This window comes from Callospermophilus lateralis, chromosome 3 (assembly GCF_048772815.1).
Source record: "Callospermophilus lateralis isolate mCalLat2 chromosome 3, mCalLat2.hap1, whole genome shotgun sequence".
NCBI lineage: Eukaryota > Metazoa > Chordata > Mammalia > Rodentia > Sciuridae > Callospermophilus > Callospermophilus lateralis.
This window is the reverse complement of record NC_135307.1, coordinates 175,675,390-175,683,132: the sequence shown is the minus strand read 5'-3', so window position 1 is coordinate 175,683,132 and position 7,743 is coordinate 175,675,390.

Genomic DNA, 7,743 nt, shown 5'->3' with positions numbered 1-7,743 from the left:
TATAGCATATTCTATATAATTTCAATCTATAAAATGTTCTAAAGAGCTACATATAGTCAAGTATGTGGTCTATATTAATGAATATTTCAGATGTACTTGGAAAGAGTGTATATTTTTCCATTTGAGTAGACAGTCTGATAATTGGCAGTTCTGTCCATTTGGCTTATATTGTATCATTCAAGACAATCAGCATTACTGAATCTGTGACTACTTGTTCTACCAATTGCTAAGAGAAAGGTGCTGAGATCTCCTACTGTAATTGTGTATTTGTCTATTTTTCCTTTCCATCTGCCAGCTTTTATTTTATTATTTGAAACTTTGTTATTATATGCATACACATAGGCATATGATATGCCTTTTTGTTGAATAGACCTTTTTATTATTAAGAAATAGTTCTTTTTAACTCTTTGGTGCTTCATTATCCTGAATTTTACTTTGTCTAATTTGAGTGGAGCCATTAACTTTTGGGTTTTTTTTTTTGTACCAGGGATTGAACCCAAGGGCACTTAACCACTGAGCCACATCCCCAGCCCTTTTTGGTTTTTATTTTGAGATAATTTCCTTAAGTTTCTTAGGGCCTTGCTAAATTGCTGAGACTGGCCTCAAACCTGTTATCCTCCTGCCTCAGCCTCCAGAGCCGCAGGATTACAGGAGTGCACCACAGTGCTTGGCTAATTTTCAGCTCTCTTATGGTTACTGTTCGTATATACTGTAGGACATTGTTTTATCCCCATGTCCTTCTATATGTGTGTCTATGTGTAAGCAACATACAGTTTGGTCTTGCTTTTCCATCCAGACTAACATTAGTATTTATATTAAAGTTTTATTGTTGTGAAACAAATTACAATGTATTACAGAGCTTACTAACTCACAGTTCTGTTGGTCAGAAGTCTGTTATGCTGTAGCCACATTCACTGCTAAGGATTTCTTCTCATTTTCTTTTTGGCTACTAGCTGGTGGCTCCCTTCACCAGCTAGAGACTGCATGCATGAATCTTCATGTGGTAGAAGATGAATATGGTAGCAAGAGAATCCCAGCAACAAAAATCTCCTTCCCATAAACTCTCTGACACTTTGAATCTCTCTGACTTTTGCCACCAGAGGGATAAAATTCTCTTATTTTTAAATAGTCCATTTGGTTGGGTTAGGCTCCCCTAGATAATATTCCTTTTTAGAGTCAATTGATTAGTAACCTTAAATATATGCAAAACCCCTCTGGGGCAAAAGTCATGGACCCACTTTGAATTCTGCCTAGGTCACCACTGCTATACTTTTTAAAAGATTTTATTTTGCAACAATTTTAGAGAAAACCTGCAAGATACTAGTTTCCATACATCTTTCACCTCTCTTTCTTTAATGTTAACATCATACATAACCATAGCACAATGTTCAAAACAAGGAAATTGATGTTGATATGATGCTACTAGTGAATGTACATTGAATTTTACAGTTTTCCCCACTAATGTCCTTTTTCTAGTGCAAGACTCAATCTAGGATCCCACATTGCAATAAGTTGTCATGACTGCTTAGTCCCTTCAAATTGTGACAGCACCTCTAGTTTCTATGTTTTATGATTTAATTCTTTTGAAGAGCGCTAGCCACTTATTTTGTAGAAGTTCCCCAAATTTGGATTTGTTTGAGGTTTTTATACTTTAAGTTAAAGTTATTAAGTTTTGGTAAGAACTTAGGAAAATTCATATTTCATCCCTTATTCTTATACCTTCCCCAGTAGGTAACCTTTACAATCATTTCTGGTTTATCCTCCCTGTATGTCCTTTGCACAAATAAGCAGATGTATGCATACATCATATTTTTTTTCTTTTTCCCATAAAATGATACATACTATGTTAGCTTGCTAGGGCTACCATGGTAAAATACTACAAACTGGGTGACTAAAATAATAAATTTATTTTCTCACATTCTGAGACTGGAAGGTAAATAGCAAATTGTCTGCAGGTTTGGTTGCATCTCAGACCTCTCCTTATCTTAAGGATGTTTGCCTTTTCTTTGTGTGCACATGTGATTTTTTCCTCTGTGCACGCGTTCCTGCAGTCTTTTTGTGCGTTTAAATTTCCTCTTCTCATAAGGACTCCAGTCAGACTGCTAAGTCCCACCCCAACAAACTCAAGTTAACTTTAATCATCTCTTTAAAACCTCTGCCTGCAAATAGTCACATTCAAAGGTACTGAGAATTATGACTCCAAAATACTACAAAGTTTGAGGAGACAAAATTCAGGCCATGACACTCTTTTGTACTTGGTTTATTTTTAATTTAACAGAATATCATGGAAGTCACTCCATATCTGTTGATAGAGATCATCCTGATTCTGTTTTATAGCCATGGAGCAGCTCATTGTGTAGCTGTACCTTGGTTTATGTACCCACTTCTCCTATTTAGGGACACTTAGATTTTATCCCTATTTTATAAACACAAGCAATCCTGGCAATGAATAATTGCATGGATATGTGTTTTCATACTGTTGGAGATTCTTAGGATTACTATGTCAAAAGGTAATGCCTGTAATCCCAGTGGCTCAGGAGGCTGAGGCAGGAGGATTACGAATTCAAAGCCAGCCTCAGCAACTTAATGGGGCCCTAAGCAACTCAGTGAGTCCCTGTCTCTAAATAAAATATAAAAAAGGGCTGGGGATGTGGCTCAGTGGTAAACAGCCTGTGGGTTCAATAGCGGGTACCAAAAAAAAAAAAAAAAAAGTTAGTGGCAAATTCATAGAGAGAAAATAAATACATTTAGTGGTTGTCTGGTGAGGTGAGGGTGGGCAGGAATGGGAAATAACTTCTGATGCCCAGGAATTTCTGTCTGGGGTGTGGAAAAGTTCTAAAATTGAATTGTGGTGATGCTTACATGATTTTGGTGAATATCCTAAAAACTTCTGAACCATACACTACAAATCACTCAACTTATGATATATGAAAAATATTTCAATAAATCTGTAAAAAATGGCTGGGCCTGATGGCACATGCCTGTAATCCCAGCGGCTCAGGAGACTGAGGCAGCAACTGGGAGGTGCTAAGTAACTCAATAAGACTCTATCTCTAAATACAATACAAAATAGGGCTGAGGATATGGTTCAGTAGCTGAGTGCCCCTGAGTTCGATCCCCAGTACCCCTCACACACACATACAAAAAAAAACCCTGCAACAAATGAAGGTAAGTGCATATGAAGTTTTGTTAGGCATTGCCAAATTTCTCTCCAAATAGCTTGTACTAAATTGCATTCCTGCCATTGATATATTAGAGTACCAGTGTCCTACAGCCCTACATGAGAATGTGTTGTCAAACTTTTAATTTTTGCCAACTTTTATATATTTTTGGCATGTATGTGAAGTCATCCAAGTCATTTCACAATTTTATTTTTCCAATTTTCAGGTTTTTAATCCTTTCTACTCTTTTTTATTTTTTCTTAGCAGTGCTGGGGTGCTGGTAGCAGGCCCGCCCTGGCCCCCGGGGCTCAGCCCCCAGTTCCTTGTACTGCATGTCAAAGTGGCCAGCTCACAGGGTCATGACGTAGGTTTGTGGGTTCCCGTTTATCTGCCTCAGTCATATGTGCCTCTTTGGGAACATCTTGACCTGTTCGGAGCCTCCTGATAGGGGACTATGACGGTAACCCAAGGACGCAGTTATTACTCTTCCCTCCTCGCTTTTGAGTCATTTCCCCAGCTGTTTCAAAAGATATATAAGGGGAACAAATTTGGCAATAAAGCAGCGGCAGCACACACTTCCTCCTGGATGAAGAACCTTGATGTCCTGTGTATTTCTTAACCTCAACGTCCCTCGCCGGACTTGGCTCCCGTAGCCAATCGCGGCACTGGGGCTAGAACCAAGGGCTTCACACATGCAAGGCAAGTGCTTTACCACTAGCTATATCCCCAGCTTCTCTACTCAAATTTTAAGAATTCTTTACACACTAGGGAGATCAGCCCTTCGTCTATGGCAATGCTGCAATTATTTTCACCCAGTATATAAGTTACTTTATTACTTTATGAAATATTTTTTCTGGTCATGACAAACTTTTAAAATAGTAAAATTTGTCAATCTTTTCTTTTCTTGTTCTGGATCTTATTATAGTAGAACTGACTCAGATTTTCTCCTAGTAAGTACAGGACCTCATTCTATACACCTAGATCTCTAATCCATGTGGAGTCTCTACTTATGAATGCCATAAGGTATGCAGCTAATTTACTTTTTTTCCTAACAGCCATCCAGTATCCCCTTCCCCTGTTTTAAAAAGTCCACTCTTTATTTGGTCATCTTTGACTCATTCCTTGTCTTTTTTTCCTCCAGAAGCAATGCATTTTAAAGGTTCTCTCTTTAAGTTACCTATGCTTTCAATTTACTTCCTTATTCTGGCCTATCTAGATTTTCTTTTTTTAATATTCATTTTCTAGTTGTAGTTGGACACAATACCTTTATTTTATTTACTTTTAGTGGTGCTGAGGATCGAACCCTGGCCGCATGCATGCCAGGCGAGCACTCTACTGCTTGAGCCATATCCCCAGCCCCCAAGGCTAGTTTATTTAAAATTGTTTTGTTATTGTTTATGGACTTTTATTTTATTTTTTTTATTTATATGTGGTGCTGAGAATTGAACCCAGTGCCTCACACATGCCAGGCAAGTGCTCTACACTGAGCTACAAGCCCATCCCTGCTGAACTACTTTTCCACAGTAGTTGCACAATACTACATTCCTATCAGAAATGTATAAAGGTTCCAATTTCTTCACATCCTTTTCAGCACTTGTTATTTTTTAAAAAAATCATTGTTATAGCCATCCTGCAGGATATGAAGTTATATCTCATTGTAGTAATGATTTTCATTTTTTATATAACCAGTAATGTTGAGCATCTTTTCATGTGTTGATTGCCCAATTGCTTATGCTTTTTGGAGAAATACCTATTCAAATCCTTTGCTCATTCTGAAAATTGGGACTTTTGCCTTAATATTGTTGAATAGCAAGAGTTCCTTGTAAATTCTGTATATTAAACATTATCAGCAATATGATTTATAAATATTTGCTCCCATTCTGAGTATTGTCTTTTCACTTTCTTTATAGAATCCTTTGAAGCACAAAAGGATTTTTATTTTGAAGTCTAATTTATATAGTTTTCTTTAATTGCTTGTGATTTTGGTGTCTAATGCAAGAAATCATTGTCTAATGTAAGATTATGCAAATTTTAATCTGTTTTGTTCCAAAAATATTATAGTTTTAGCTTATGTATTTAGTTCTTTAGTCCACTTTGAATTAACTCTTGTATAGGATGTGAGATAGGGGTCCAACTTTATTCTTTTGCATTTACATATCCAATTGTCCCAATGCCACTTGTTGAAAAGATCATTCTTTCTCCGTTCAATAATCCTGGCCTCCTTGTCAAAAAGCAGGTGATTAAGGATGTATGGGTTTATTTCTGGACTTTCAATTCTTTAAAAAAATTCTGACCACTTTATGTATAACTTTAAAACCTTATGGTGGAACACTTACATTTCTGTCTTCCTCCCTTTTTATTTTATGTAAGTTATAAATCCCACAGTACACTTTTATGTTTTTTCCTTGAGTAGTCAGTTATTTTTAAAGAAATTAACATATGAGAGTTAAATATTTATAATAACCATTTCCAATGCTCTTAATTTATATTATAGATCCAAGTTCTCGTCTAGTATCAGAATTTCCTTTAATATTTCTTTTTTAAAAAAATTTTAGTTGTTGATGGACCTTTATTTTATTCATTTATTTATATGCGGTGCTGAGAATCGAACGGAGTGTCTAAAACATGCTAGGCAAGTGCTCTACCACTGAACCATAACCCCAGCACTTGCCTAGCATGTGTGAGGCACTGGGTTTGATTCTCAGCACCACATATAAATAAATGAATAAAATAAACGTCCATCAAAACTAAAAATATATGTAAAATAATTTTAAAAAAATATTTCTTATTTTTCAGGTCCAGGGAAACAAATTAACCCAGATTTTATTTTTCTCTGAATGTCTTCATTGCACCTTAATTTTGAAGAACATTTTTATTGCATATAGAATTCTGGGCTTGCCTCTTTTCTTTTTATACTCTTTAAATGTCATTGAATTATTTCCTAGTTTATATTGTTTATTATGAGAAGTCATCAGAATTCTTTTTTAAAAATATTTAATTTTTTTTTGTTTTAGGTGGACACAATATCTTTATTTTATTTTTATGTGGTGCTGATGATCAGACCCAGGGCCTCATGCTAGGCGAGCACTCTACCACTGAGCCACAACCCCAGCCCCTTCATCAGAATCCTTACCATCATTTCCCTATATATAATGTGTTTCAAGATTTTGTTGTTGTTTTTAGTTTTCAGAAATTTTCATACTCTTGATTATTTTAGCTTGATAATAAGACTAAAATTTGGGTAGAATGATTCCTCACATTTTACTTTTTTCAAAATTGTATTAGCCCTTCTAGAACCTTTGTCTTTATATATAAATTTTAGAATGATCTTATTAATCTCTACTATGAAAAACTTGTGATATTTTTATATCAATTAAACTACATATTATTTTGAGAACTGACACTTTATCTAATCTTCTAATCCATGAATATATTTGTTTCTCCATCTATTTAGATCTTTAATTAGTGTTTGTAGCTTTCAGTATATAAGTCCTGTTCATGATTTGTTAGATTTACATCTAAGTAGTTTCTTTTTTTGTGCTTGGAGAATTCATAATTGTATTGCAATAGTATTTTGAATTTATATGTCCCTATTTTCAGGCCAGTAGGTAGAAATACAATTGATTTTTGTATGTCTTGCATCTTGCAAAATTTATGAACTCACTTAATAATCCCATATTTTTTTCATTGTAATAAGCATAGTATTGCTATTTTTATTTAATTTCATTATTTATATTGGGGTTGACCCCGGGATGTTTTATGTCTGAGCTACATCCACAGCCCTTTTTATTTTTTATTATCAGACAGCATCTTGCAAAATTACTCAAGTTAGCCTCACACTTGAAGTTCTGCCTCAGCCTCCCAAGTAGCTGGGATTCAAATCATGGGCAACTGAGCCATCAATTGCTTTTTTGAAATAAATGAAAGAAAAGTTACATATTTTCTTGTCCTTAGTTTCTAATGTAGAAAATATCAAAAGCTAAAACTCACATAAACAAGAGCTGCTTGGGATCCTCAACTTTTGCAGAGAGTAAAGAGGTCCTGATCCAAAAAGTTTAAAAGTTGCTGTTCTACATTATAAGAGGACAGTGCCATGTATGTTATAAGATTTCAATGAATGTTAATTGATTATGAAGATGTGATAATTTGGGGCATGAATATCAATAAGAAAGAATGTTTTGTCATCACCTGAAATATCACATTCCATTCTTCTTTGTTGGGTACAATTCCCTAGGTATATGATTTCATTTGTTTCTTCTGCTTGCATTCATGGTGAAATAAATATAAGTAAAAATAAAATTCTTGATTAAGCCTAAGGTACTCCTGGGCTGTTAATATAGGAGGGATGACAATGCTCAGAAAGGTTGAAACACTGCAAAATGTTTGCTGGAAATACTAATTTTCAAGTGCCTTGCCCACATCATAGAATGAGAAAGCTTCAGTTGGGAAACAAAATAGCATCCCTTAAAATGCCCAAGATTAAGGAGAAACAGCTGCATTAAAGAGCTGCTTGGCACCAACTATTTGATTTTAATTTTGTGGAAGATAATTGGCCCCAACTGGTCTGTGAAAGACTTAGAAA